The sequence below is a fragment of the Dipodomys merriami genome, unplaced genomic scaffold (assembly GCF_024711535.1).
Source record: "Dipodomys merriami isolate MVZ:Mamm:240054 unplaced genomic scaffold, mDipMer1.0.p SCAF_925, whole genome shotgun sequence".
NCBI lineage: Eukaryota > Metazoa > Chordata > Mammalia > Rodentia > Heteromyidae > Dipodomys > Dipodomys merriami.
In genome coordinates this window covers 123,104-131,723 of record NW_027206541.1, presented here as the reverse complement: position 1 = coordinate 131,723, position 8,620 = coordinate 123,104, and the positions used below count along the sequence as shown (strand labels likewise).

At 36.4% G+C, this 8,620-nt stretch overlaps 1 non-coding gene across 1 annotated transcript; it reads left to right on the top strand.

The window, feature by feature from the left end:
• The first annotated feature begins 1,889 nt into the window (after positions 1-1,889).
• LOC138821668 (U6 spliceosomal RNA) lies at positions 1,890-1,996 on the top strand. The gene has a single exon (XR_011370185.1). It is a non-coding gene; the product is annotated as a U6 spliceosomal RNA (small nuclear RNA).
• The last annotated feature ends 6,624 nt before the right edge of the window (positions 1,997-8,620 follow it).

Sequence of the window (8,620 nt, the reverse complement as noted above, 5' to 3'; positions counted from 1 at the left end):
CAGGAGAAATTCTATGTAGCAGACATAGAGCATGAAAGAGAAAGAGGAAATGAGAGAGCGTGAAAGAGGGAAAAATATCATAATACTGAAAATGCATAACAGATAAAAGAGCTGTATGAGAATATTCATACTGTTATCTTTAGACTCTACATGTACATTTGAAGGTATTTGATGTATGATAATCCATCAACCCAAAATATAAAATGATTTTAATAAAAAAATAAAAATGACTCAGAAGTAATTTAAAATGCTAAAACAATTTTCACATTAGCAAACTCTCAGAGATATTATATGACTTTGAAAAGAATAATGTGGCTGGGGTTAGTATAAATTTAGAAGTATAAAAATACACAAAAATATGAAAAGATATTCATATATTTCATTATATAACCCAAAGCAGAAAGCAAATGTTGTTTAGATGAATTTTTAAAACCAGGCTATCAGGACCTGGGATGGTGGCTGTTGTAGAGTGCCTGCTTTGCATGCATGAGGCCCTGGGTTTGATTCCTCAGCATCACATAAGTAGAAAAGGAAGGAAGTGGTTCTGTGGCTCAAGTGGTAGCACTACCCTTGAGCTGAGGTACAGCAACCAGGTCCCAGAGTTCAACCCCATGGCCAACAAAATCAAAGTAAAAAGCAAAACAAAACACAGTCTCTCACTTTTGTGACCTCAACTCTGTAATATCACTGCTTCAGCCTAGGGCTAAGATTTTAAGTGTGTACATTTATCATCCCTCCTGATTCTGACTGGACTTGATAATTTTTTAATCAATATTTTGTTCTTAATTTTGCTTTATGTAAATTCACATACAACTATAAAAAATGGTTTGGCCATCCCAGTAACCTTCTCAAAGTACCTCCTGATGATGAATAACAAAAAGCTTTATTATATTACAAGGGAAACAATACTACAAATATAGAAACAAAATAAATAAATATTAATGATTAATGAATTAAAATATCAAAGAATTACCAGGGTTTTCAGTATTTGAAATGTACTCACATATTTAATTTTACTATTCTCACATTCCTGTACATTTAACAATGAATAAGATTATGATGTTCAACAAAGTTTATAGGCTATGTGTAGTCTTTAAAGTTACCAACTCAGATTGCTTTTTATGACTCATCTCATCATTTTTATATGGCTTATATCATCATTTGTTCCTCACTAACATATAAAGTAAGGAAGCCCTAAAGTTTTAAGATAAACTGTGCAGTTAACAAAGTCTTAACTCTTCACTCTGCTTCTTTACACTAAGACTTTGCAACATCTCATTAGTAATATTTCTATAAACTCTGAAATGTACTTTTTAGTAGCATATGTCTGCTACCATAAATCTTAAATATTTATAGAAAAGTTGGATCACCTGACAAACAGTCCTAATTTTGGTCTATATAAGCAAATTCCCAAAATTAAATATATTTAAAACATTAAAACTTTTAACAAACCCTAACACTTGCCGCAGTGTTCATTATGACAGGTGCCTTGTACAGAATAATTGAATTCGTCCTCCTACACATCTCATTTTTTTATTTTTATTTTTTGTGAACATACTGTACAGAGGGGTTACAATTACATGGGCAAGATAATGAGTACATTTCTTATCAAGCATTCAGCCTCCTCCTTTGTTTACCCTTCACATCCCTTCCCAGCCTTTCTCCAGCCCCCCACCCAATACCCTCCCCCCCCCGATCCTACACATCTCTTGAACAACAATATCTGGGGTTATTTTGTTTCTGACATGTCAATCTTGACTATTCTTAAATGTGTGCTTATGTAAGAGGTACATGGTTCTAAAATTTCACGAGAATTCTTCAAGACTTACTTTTCTTTGAATTGTCTAGTTTAAGAAAATCAATTACACTTTATATATAAAAAATGCTCTGTGCTCAATTCAGCAGCACATACACAAACATTGGAACAATACAGAGAAGATTAACATGGCCCCTACGCAAGGTTGACATGCAAATTCTTGAATCATTCCATATTTTTACAACTAAAGATGCTGGAGATGATGTGGCCACAAGGGAACCTTACTTGATTCTTGGTGGGAGTGTTAACTTGTTCAACCACTTTGGAAAGCAATATGGAGGCTCATCAAAAGATTCCATATAAAGCTACCCTATGACCCATCAATCACACTTTTGGGGATTTACCCAAATGATCACAAAATAGACCATACTAAAACTCCCAGAACAACTATGTTTCCTGTAGCATTATTTACAATAGCTAAGATATGGAGCCCACCTCGATGGCCCACAGAATATGAATGGATCATGAAAATGTGGTATATATATATAAATACACAATGAAATTCTATGCCTCCATCAGAAAGAATGACATCGCCCAATTTGTTAAGAATTGGAAAGACTTGGAAAAAAATTTATTAAGTGAAGTAAGCCAAGTCCAAAGAAACATAGGTCCCATGGTTTCCCTTATTTTCAACAGATAATATATGTCTAGGATAAGAATAGATCATAAGCTATGTGCATATCAGATAAGATGATATTACCGGAAATGAATCAGACAAGTGGTTTTTCTATTTCTTGCTATTGTTTCTAAGATACTTATAATGTGTGATGTGATGTTTTTTGTTCCTTTATATGCTCCTCCCCTACGCTCTAACCCTTGTTTTCACTGTATTTGAAGTTGGCACGCCTTCATCCTGTTTATACGTTTCTCTAATTTGGGGAGGGGAAAGGGAAATACAAAATACTTAAATAGGGATACAGGTTGAGATGCACAAGACACTATGTTGAAAAATGAGCTTTACAATTTAGACAGGGGAAGGGGGAGGGGAGTTTATTTTTGGAAGTTGGAGGGAAGGGATGGTCGAAGAAAAAGAAAGGAAGAGGTAACAATGCTTGTTAGGAAATGTACTTATTATTTGCTCATATAAATATGACACCTCTGTACAGTTATTTTTACAGGTGGACCCATTGCAACAATGAGAAGTACAAGTCATTATGTTGAAAACCAACTTTACAACTTTGGTGGGGGGGCAGGGAGGATTGGGTGGGAGGGCTGGGGAGGATGGGAAGGGATGGGAAGAGGAAACAAAGGAGGAGGCTACAATGCTTGATAAAAAATGTACTCATTATCTTGCCCATTAAATTGTAACCCCTCTGTACAGTATTTTCACAGTAAAAAAAAAAAAGTATAAAAATCTTCTGATATAGAAGAGATTATTTCCTCTATTTTACCCAGATAATAACGTTAACAAAGAAATTAATGCAGAACACTGATATGCTGATATGAAGGTATTTTGAATAAATGTGTGTGTGGGGGTGTGTGTGTACACACACGCATGCACACATGCACACATGCACATGCTTGTGTTTTGGCATGCTCAGAGTTTGAAATCAGGGCTTCAAGGTCTTGCTAGGCCTTTCCTCTCTAGGTTGATGAGCTAATATATGAGCTACATCTCCATTCCTGGCTTTTTGCTAGTTCATTATAATTTCTGAAAAATAATTTCATGAATTTATTCTGCCCTGAGTGGCTTCCAACAGTTATCCATAGATCTCAGGCTCCTGAGTAGATATCCCGAGTAGATAGGATTACAGGTGTGACCAGCCAGGACAAGGCTTTCAGAATAATTTTAAAAGTAGAAGAAAGTTTACTTGATGGGGGCCTGTTTTATCATCTCCAACTTTTAAAGCATTTTGGAGTGATTACATGTGAATTTAATTCGTTTCGGATTCTTAAAAGATAGTAAGTGTTGATATTTAAAAGTTCTAGTACTTTTTAAAAAAGGACAATGGAGCTGTGGGACAAAAGAAATTTGACTCTCTTTGGACATCAATTTATAAGCTCAGTTCTGTGCATGATAACCCAATGTCACCAACACAGTCTGTGTTGGAGACAAAATGTAACAGAAAACAATCACCATGGGCAATATTTGGCATGCTATTATTATAGGACAATATGAATATTGAATTGAGAGTGTAAGAGAATGGAGAGATTTTACCTACAATTTTTGTATTGCTAAATGGCTTTTGGAGACTGTGACTCATTTCCTTCCTCACTGTATGTCTTTGGGCCATGCACTTCGTGCCTTTAATTACAATTTTTCCCAACACTAAAATGATAATAACATTAGCAATATAGCAAATGTTATCTTAAGAAATGAGAGAAATAAAACTTGCAAAATACTTAACATAAACATCTATGAATGAGCTTTGAGTTTAGCCATAATTTTTTAATACTAAATAGAATGCAATAATATTACAGAAAACATTACAGGTAGTGAGCAACCAGAAGGAATATTATCTATTGACCATGCTCTTCTTCTAAGGAAGCCAGGTATACAATGTCTCATGCTTTAAATCAAACTGGTTTTCTTATTCCTTGGTAGTGTAAAAGTATCAAGGACAGAATAATGAAGGAATGTTGTAGACTGAGGTAATGTCCATATGATAATGTGCAAAACTGATAAAACGTAAAAGTACCTGAGCAGTATAATGTGTTTTATATCATTTAAGTTGCATTGCAAAGATAGGGAATAACTAGAACAATGAATTCTATTTTTGATATACTATCATAGGTCCTTAGCAAGATGAACTCTTTCTTCATTCTTGTAGAGGCATTATCAGATGAGAAGAACTGTATTTTTTGTTTGCTTCCTTCAATTTATTCTTCAATTTGAAATCTTAATTACTTGAGAATGAAAGAAACCAAGGGAATTAGACATGCAGGCTTTGGAAAGAACAATCAACATAAAATAAATAAAATACACATAGCTTTATGAAAGGTCTAACTAAATTGAGTTATATAGTCTAAAACTTAAGCAGAAAATGATATAAGTAATATTATGTTATTGAAAATTGAAAAATGTAAGGAGTTATTAAATTTTTCCTTTCTCCTCCCTTGAATTAATTATTGATTTTGTATAAAGAGATTAAAGATGAGATTAACAAGAAATGATTAAAATTCAAAAGAGTTCTGGGAAGATGGTAAGGCAGAAGCTGGAGGCTATATGTTCTCTCATAGGAAGCAGTTTAAGTGTTCCAGTGAACAGTCCTAAGCAAGAGAATCACACCAAGGGTGCCATCACAGTACAGATAGTTTGGCCAGCAAGGGAAAATCCAGGCAAGGGTACAGGTCCATGCACTTGCCAGCAGGCTCAGCTGCGGTTTTGGCGGTGGCTGTGGCAGCCATAGCCACCAAACCTGAAACACAGAGAGTCCGGGACGAAGGCCCCAGAACAGCGGGCTAGGGGATTCTACACAACACCAGCAAGAACTGACAAGGAACAGACAGCTTCATCCTGCAGAGCGAAGACCAGAGACGACCCACGTACCAAGACTCTGCTGTGAGTAGAAGCCTGACATCCTCATTCCTTCTAAGGGAGCAGAGGAGGAAAGGCAACTCCTCCCCTCCCCACTACTGGAGATCTCCATCTTTGATGCTGATAAAGGCCTGGCTGAGCAGCTAGCTCGAACTCAGGCCTTGGAGGAAAACAAGAGTCATTTAGCAGGTCACAGGAACCTGACCTCACCTGCCAGGCTCAGCTCCACCCAGGGAAAAGTCATCCAGCCCAGGCAGAGATAGCTCTGCCCTCCTCAAGTGTTGATTTCTTCACTGGCTAAACAGAGCCAGAGGCTGCTCCTCCCTACAGCAGTCTTGACAATCAACTGAAATTCAGTAAACATAAACCCTGAGAATGTCTCCAGGCTAGGCTCTGTAAGTGTCTCAGAAGCTAGCCCTTCAGGGAAACTCTACTGCTTGCTGAAAGGCCTCCACTCTACCCAGAACCAAGACTCATCAAAGCATCTAAAGACTAGAGGAAACAGCCATCTCACTCTTTTGTGATACTCAAAGCAGATCTCCTTCCCATTGAACTATCCTTGGAGGAGGATCACAAAATTCTGGGTAAAGCAGAACATTTTTCTGCATGCTCAAACAAACTGACTTAAGAAACCAATCAACCCACAGGAAATCAAACACCTCAAGCAGACCAGAGACTCCAACAAGGGACTGGTTACAGACACAAGGGAGATACAGTATCTTCCCACCCACACCAAAAAAATCAAAGAACTCATATTTTGTACTTTTTAAAATTTGTTTAAATTTTTTGTTTTCATTTTTAATTTTAAAAAATTGTTTGCTGTTAACCTTTTTTATCTTCCTCTTCTAATTTTTATTTTGGGGCAATATCTGTGCTGTGTGTGTGTGTGTGTGTGTGTGAGTGTGTGTGTGTGTGTGTGTGTGTGTGCTTTAGCTCTACTGAACTTTTGATCCTTTTTTTCTTTCTCATTCTTTTCACTTTTTTTCCTCTTTCATTCTTTTTTGTGTGACTTAATTGCTGTTCTGCTCATCCTCAGATATACGAATAGTCGATTATTAGACCTTATCCCCCATTGTGTACACAATCCAGAAATTTATTACTCAATTCAAAACCTCTTTGACTTAAGTTTCTTAATAGCAGTACTACCTCTTTATACCTATATAATATTTTCAGGATATTTTTTTTTACTTTTTCGCATCTCCTTTCTATCCCTCCCCTTCTCTCATCCTATCCCTGTTCTTCTGTGAATATTACGTTGTTAAATTTGCATAAATTTTAAGTGTTTCAATTAATAATTTTTAATATTTGTTTTTCTATTCTTTCTAGTCTCTTTTTCCTTTTTCATAGTTTTTCTTCTTTTTTTTCTCTCTCTACTATCATTCTATCCAAACTATTTTCCTTATTGAGATTAGGACTTAGTTAATTTAACTCTCTTTTTACCTTTCCACATCCCTCTATTCCTATTTTTATCCACATCTCTCCCTAAACCTTATAATTTCTGGATTGCCAAATTATTTTTTGTTGTTCATAGCCCATTAGTATACAGTTGTTTGATATTGAATAAATATATCTGATGGACTAGATTGTATCTGCGGACTTTTGACTGTGAAACTACAGACTTTGGATGATGCTTGCCTTAAGATAGTGTTGTAGCACAAAACTGGTGTTACTTTCATCCCAAATTGGCAAAACAAGCAGAAAAACACGAGAAAAATGGCGAGTCCCGGTATCTAAACTCCCACTCATGATAATCAGGGGACAGATAATGAATAATCCAGGGGAGAGCTCCCCAAAAGCTATAAAAAAACTACAGGTAAACATGGTAAATGAAAAAATTGAAAACCTTCAAAGGACTCAGTGTGAGCATGATAGGGAGAGAGAGGAGGCAAACCAAAGGTCAATACAGGAATATCATGAGCTTGAGGAACTTACTCAAAGATTGACACAGGAATTGCATGAGCAGATTGAAAACACTCAAAGAGAAATACAGGGATGGTATGAGCAGGCTGAGTCCAGTCAAAGAGATAGACATGAATTGCGTGAGCTTGCTGAGAATAGACAAAGAGAAAGTCAGGAATTGCATAAACGTGAGGAAGCTAATCAAAGAGTAATACAGGAATTGAGATAGCGAGATGAGATAGACAAAGATCTTTAGAGGCATTTATAGAATCCATAAACAGAGAGCTGAAAGAAGTCAGGGAGACCACAAAGGGAATGCTGAATGGAACCCAACAGAAGTAATGAGAGTCCAAGGAAACCATAACCAATCAACTAAGTGATTTGAGAATAAACACTGAACAGTAAGTTAAGGAAGCAAAGAAGTTCATAGAAGATCTAAACAAAGCTCCAACAAAGAATTTGAAGCGATCAAAACCGACAAATTAGAAAGAAAAGAAATAAAAAAACATAGAAAGACTTTACAGTAGGTTACAACATGTAGAAGATCGAATCTCGGGGATTGAAGACAGCCTAGATATTATAGAGAAAGAACGTACAAACATCAAGACAAATCCAAGAAATATGACAGATCTATTCAACATTTAGAAGACACCATCAGAAGGCCTAATCTGAGGATAATGGGTGTAGTGGAGCACTTAGAGAGAGAAGTTAATGGTCTAGGAAATTTGTTTAACAGGATCCTAGCAGAGAACTTCCCAAACATGCAAAACGATAGGCCTATTCAGATACAAGAAGCTTTTGGAACTCCAACTAGACCAGACCAGAACAGGACATCCCACTGTCACATTATATTCCACCCAGGATCAATTCAGACCAAGGAAAAGAGCCTTAAAGCTGTCATGGAGAAAAGATCAATCACCTATCACTGGAAACCAATTAGAATCACCTCAGATTTCTCAGCAGAGACAACTAAAGCAAGAAGAGCCCGGGATAAGTTATGCCATGCACTAAAGACAAACAACTATAAACCAAGAATACTGTACATAGCTAAACTCTCCTTCATAACTGAAGGTCAACTATAAACCTTCAATAGCAAAGAAAAATTGAAACAATATATCTCTGCCAAACTAGGCCTACAAAAGATTCTTGAATATATGCTACATATAGCAAACCAATAAGATCACAATAAAGGCCAATAAACTGCACCCAAAATGAAAATCCAAGAACCATAGGAAGAACCCAGTTGCCACAATCCCAAGAAGGTGGATAAAATGACAGGAACTCCAAAATCCCTCTCAGTCCTATCTCTCAACATTAACGGAATAAACTCTCCAATTAAGCAACATAGACTGTCTAGTTGTTTTAAAAAGCAAGATCCTTCTATCTGCTGCCTTCAGGAGTCACATCTTGCTCATAAAAACAAACAC